Source organism: Pipistrellus hanaki (genome assembly GCF_964339955.1).
Source record: "Pipistrellus hanaki genome assembly, chromosome: 12".
In the NCBI taxonomy this organism is placed as follows: domain Eukaryota; kingdom Metazoa; phylum Chordata; class Mammalia; order Chiroptera; family Vespertilionidae; genus Pipistrellus; species Pipistrellus hanaki.
The window spans coordinates 8,426,829-8,431,965 of NC_140514.1; positions in this window are offsets into that span (position 1 = coordinate 8,426,829).

Genomic DNA, 5,137 nt, shown 5'->3' on the forward strand with positions numbered 1-5,137 from the left:
GAAAATGGCCAAATATGCATGATTGAATATGGATCAAATCTGATGGGCTTAGTTGTGTTCTATATAGGGACTTCAATCCTCAATTTGGCTCTGTCCTTAGGTTCTTGAGCCATCTTTCTTCCAAGGAAGATTTATGGAGCCTGACTCTATGCCAGGTCGTGTGCAAGGTATCCAGCAGTCCTACTTCATTTCTCTAGGTCATTATTCTCCATGGCAATGTTTTATCCATCCTCCTCTAACACAGCTAGTGACCTTTCTCCTCATCTCATTGAGAAAACAGGAGTCAGCAGAAGAGAACTTGCACAGTTTGTACCAATGATAGCTACACCGCTATATTCACTCTGCCCTCTAGTTACAATGAATTAATTGCCTGGACTCCAAACCCTCTACAGAAACACTGGATACCTTCTCTCGTCAACTAAAGGTGATGGCTCTAGCTATTTTTCTCTATCTCTTCTACTCTCTTTACTGGAATTTCCAACACCATCCATATACTTCTCTTGATTTTGTGTGCACCTCCAGTTTCAATTTCTCTGAACTTCTTTGAATAATAATAATAATAAGAAGAAATCTTCTGTAAAGAATTGTCTATATTTATAATTGCCACTTCCTCTTCTCTCGTTCTTCCTTGAAACCTTCCAATCAGGCTTTCATCTTCACAACTCTACTAAAACATCTCTTGCCAAATTCAGTGACAATCTCCATGTAGCCTAGTCCTTTGGTCATATCTCTGTTCTCATTATTTGAGACAGTTGATCACTTCTGTCTTTTTGAAAATGTTTCGTCACTTAGCCCCCAGTTCACCACTTCTTGGTGCCCCTTCCTATCTCAATGAGTGTATCTTCTCAGTGTCCTTTGCTTAAGAAGGTTCTTCACAGTCCTGATCTCTGGGTACTGGAATGCACCAGGACTCAGTCCTGGGAATTCTTCTCTAAGTAAAGTCCTTCCCAAGGTTATCTTATTCAGTCCCATGACTATAAATACTTCCTATCATAGTTCATAGGGAAGAGAAGACCTTGCATATTCAAATTAAAACCAATATATACTTAAAAATAATGTGGCATAGTTTTATATCCTACCCTCATCTTTATTTTTACTTAATAAAAATAATGTTTATTGATTTCAGAGAGGAAGGAAGAGAGAGAGAGAGAGACAGAAACATCAATAATGAGAGAGAACTGATTGGCTACCTCCTGCATGCCCCACACTGGGGATTGAACCTGCAACCCAGGCATATGTCTTGACTGGGAATCAAACTGTGACCTCCTGGTTCATGAGTCTACCCTCAACCACTGAGCCACACCATCCAGGCCTTTACCCTCATCTTTATATGAGCAGACTGCACTGATGTTCAGAGAAATGAAGTGACTTATTCAAGAACACACAGTTAGTAAGTAATAGAGTTGGAACTTTCCAAAAGGTCAACAAGTTTGATAACTATAAAGACAGAATTCAGTTGACTTCCTCAATATTAGCCACTTAAAAAAGAATCAGAGTATAGATTCCAGAGCTGAATGCTTCTTTTCTATTTTGATAACCTTTTAGAAGCAGTATGAGAGGTCCTTATAGGGCGATGATCCTTATATTTTTGCAGCTTGTTAGTCTATCTATATCAATATGCAAAAGCAAGCAGGATTTAAATGCCTAAAGATGAATAGCCTGTCCACCTGTGTACACAGTCCAGTATTTGGACAAGATGAGCTGTGATTAATTTAAACCAATAACTGAAAACCAAAGCCCACCACCACTCCACCCACCCCATAAAGGAAGATGATGAAATTCACAAAGGACACCTAAAATGGTCCATAAGAAAAGGTCATAGTTGATGCCTTGGTCAACACTATCCACCTTTGGTTTAATTTACAAAAAACTATGAGGGAGAAAGCCATGGGAGTCTCAACACACCCGTCCTAACTATGAACTAATTTCTCCCAGACAATCAGGGAATCCTTTTCTAAGGAATTCATTTCTTTGAACTTGACCTTGCTAAGTGACTCTAGAGTGAAGAAGAAAATGATTGCCAGATTGAAAGAGAATGCTTTTATTTTTGGCCAGACTCTGATCAGCAGAGAAATAAGATAATGACGCCTGTGGAGTAAAGCATCTCTGAGGAGTCTTCCCTCAACCAATAGCTGCAGAAACGGGAAGTAGCCAGGTGAAGCAGTGGGACTGCTGGCAGCTTTGCAAGGCTGGTTTCCTGTAAATAATGTCACCACATTGTAAAAGTCCACTGTGTCTTGGCTAAAAGGGACCTGTGTTCTCACACGTCAACCCCTTCACTTCATAAATATGCCCTCACGCTTAAAAAGTACTGGCCCTAGCATTTTCACGTTGATCCGTAAGGGAGGGTAGGCATCAGTATTTCCATTTTAAATGAGAAAATGAGTTCAGAAGATGTTCAGTGATTTATCCAAGGTCACAGATAGGTAGTCTGTCTGCAAGAAGAAGCCTGGACCACAGTTGTATCCTCTGAGTTTGGTAACTAACTGGCCATTACCAATCTTACAAAGCAGGACCCGAAACTCATCAACGTCAGATGACTTCCCACAGTCACGTAGGGAATGAGCACATGGGCCTCTGGTTGTTTAGCAATGCCAATCGGAGCAGTCATTGCTCAATGCATGAACATGTCTCCAGAGCAGCACCTGGTTCCTTCCTCCCCATCCCTAAATATCTCAGGGTCTTGCCCACCTGCCCTTTTCTACCACTATCACCTCGATCTTCCCACTTGGGTCCCACGGAAGGAAATGCCCCAGAATCCAGGCATGCACACACTCCCTTCTTCCCTTGAACCAGAGAACTCTTTCAGTTTTGTGGACTTTTTTTTTTTTTTTTTTTAAAGTATATTTTTATTGGTTTCAGAGAGGAAAGGAGAGGGAGAGAGGGATAGAAATATCAATGATGAGAGAGTATCATTGATCGGCTGCCTTCTAAACGCCCCACACTGGGGATGGAGCCTGCAACCTGGGCATGTGCCCTGACCAGAAATCCAACCATGACCTCTTGGTTCATAGGTCGACGGTTAACCACTGAACAACACCAGCTGGGCTGTGGATTTTTGTTTTCAAATTTAATAACGATGGGGGAAAAGAAGTTCATGATGTGCCAAAACTTCTAGTTACTAAAAATCTTTAAAATAGTATTAATCATTTTCCTAAAATAATAACTCTAAGTGTTTAACCTAGGGCCTAGCCGACCAGGTGCTCAATCAATGGTAGATGGCCTCAGCGTTGTTGTAATTACTCGTGGCCATTCAGCTAATTAGAAGCAGAGCCAGTCTCCAGCTGCTTGCATAGTGCTCTGACCTATTGAAGTGGCTTCATGGGGTTGCGAGGCTTAAATCAAATCGCCAGGTAACAGAGGTCGTGAACTTGGGGGACAGGGTGTGACGCTAAAAAGATAGAGCAAATTACAGTTCTCCGGGAAGGGTCATCTAGGGAGGGCTCCTGCCTGGGTGCTGGGGAATGCAGGCTCAGGCGGAATGTGTGTTTTGCTTGGCTTCTTGACGGGAATAAAGAAGCTAAAGGATTTATTTGGCTGAAGAAGCAAAGATTGATGAGAGAGAGGGGCGGGAACTCTCCCCAGGGCTGCCTGCTCTGCCAGTAGAGTACCAACTTTTTATCCTTTGGGGCCAGAGTGAAAGGAAGCTGATGGGGAGAGAGGAAGATTCGGGGAATCCGGAAGGGGATGGAGGCCTGGAGGGGAAGGTGTCTTCCTTAGCTTTGGACTGCCTCTAGACTAATTGCAGAATGGCCAAGAAATCGCCTGACTCCCCCCACCAGGCTCTCCTCCCCGCTCGCCCTGCGCACTGCCCCCACGCCCACACATTTGTTTCTGTCTCTGTCCCAGGCGCCCAGAGCACCGCGAATCCATGTGGCCCCTCAGCTCCTCCCAACGAGCCTTTTCCAAGACTCCCCCTCAAAGGGAGGACCCCCGCCCTCCCCCGGCTGGCCATGTGGAGTCTGTCTTTTTCCTCCCATCTCTTTACACTTGTGTATTCAGTGTTTGACGCAGGGGCTGACCTCACATGTAAGACCAGTGACTTACAGCACATGCTTCATCTCCTGGTCTTTCTAGTAGAGGGCTTGATTTAGAAGATGAATGTTTAGAGTGTGACTCAAGGAATTCCACCCTCCTCTGGAAACCTGTGGGGGAGAGAATCCTCGTGGACAAAGAAGTGCTGTCTTCTGGGCTCCGGCCAAATGTTCGGACTTGTTTTAGAACGCCTCTGCGCTCACCTTTTACTGCTTGTTACAAACTCACTGCTTTGCCTTAGTCCCTAGCTAATTTCGAAGGGAGTGGGTGACGAAGAAGTAAACACCTCATGTGTTGTCACGGACAAACAAATTGCAGTGACGATGTGCTAATTGCATATTACGTGACTTCTGGACCGAGCACCTTAAAAGGCCGAGCCGCTCTCCTCTTAGACCTCATGTTGAGGCTGGAGGCAGGGAGCGAATGTGAAAGAGAACTCAGATGGAAGGGCTGGGGGTACCCAGTAGAAGAGCAACTTTTGTCGTGGACAACAGCTCAGCCCTGTCTGCCTCCTGGGCACCTCGGGAGGTGGTTTGGCAGGGGGGATGGCGCAGGATTGTTGTCTGTCCTGGTCCAGTCAGTTGGGGAAGAGACTGACGTATCCACTCTGAACCTCGGTGTCCTTACCTACAAGTGGGAATCAGGATGATGATGGTGGCCTAGAGGCTATTGTAAGGAAACCTAGAATTGTTAAAAAAAAACTTCCTGCATCGTTCTCCTTTGACATATTTCTTGCCATCCTGGGGAAGAGAAGGGCATCATGTAAGAAAATCTCTGTTAGATAGGAAGGGGAATTGAAACTCCAGGAAGGAGTCTAACAAAATAACTTAAAGGGAATCCTCTTAGAGAGGAGAGGGTTCCCTGGGAAGATTAAGAAAATGTGAAGCTCCTTTAAAGAATGCCTGTTGTAAACATGACATCTTTTAAGGGATGGATTGGAAAAGGCAAAATGCTAGCATAATGACCAGGGGTAGGGCGAAGGTTTTCTCCAAAATTGAAGTTGACACAGGTGAATTCATAGGTTTTTTTAGGGCCTAAAGATGACTGAACCAATCCCAAGTGAAGTGTCCCACTCAATGGCATGAACTAGACCTGATCTAGG